This window comes from Arachis ipaensis, chromosome B02 (assembly GCF_000816755.2).
Source record: "Arachis ipaensis cultivar K30076 chromosome B02, Araip1.1, whole genome shotgun sequence".
NCBI lineage: Eukaryota > Viridiplantae > Streptophyta > Magnoliopsida > Fabales > Fabaceae > Arachis > Arachis ipaensis.
The window spans coordinates 38,553,293-38,553,775 of NC_029786.2; positions in this window are offsets into that span (position 1 = coordinate 38,553,293).

Sequence of the window (483 nt, forward strand, 5' to 3'; positions counted from 1 at the left end):
AATTTCGTCCAAAATTTTTTTCAGACAATTTTGTGACAGATTTTGAATAGGCATTTATCTACTAGATTTCTAACTATTATGATGTATTTTAGACGAATTTCAGACAGATTAGTCAACATAAAGACAACGTATTTTAGACAAATTTCAAACATAAAAATATTAATTTTTAGATAAATTTCAAACAAAAAATATACTTTATTTCAAACAAATTTCGAACGAATTTAGTCAAATATAACAAATTTTTTTCGAACAAATTTTAGACAAATCAAATATTTCTTTTCAATTAAATTTCAGACAAATTTAAATTAAAAGAATTTACGTATTTGAAATAAATTTCATACAAAACAAAAAAATATTTTCACACAAATTTTCTACAAATTTAATATAATATTTCAAATAATTTTCACACAAAATAATTTGCTATTTAATAGATAAATATTTTAGAAAATAAATTGTATTCGATCTTCTTTCTATATTAAGACC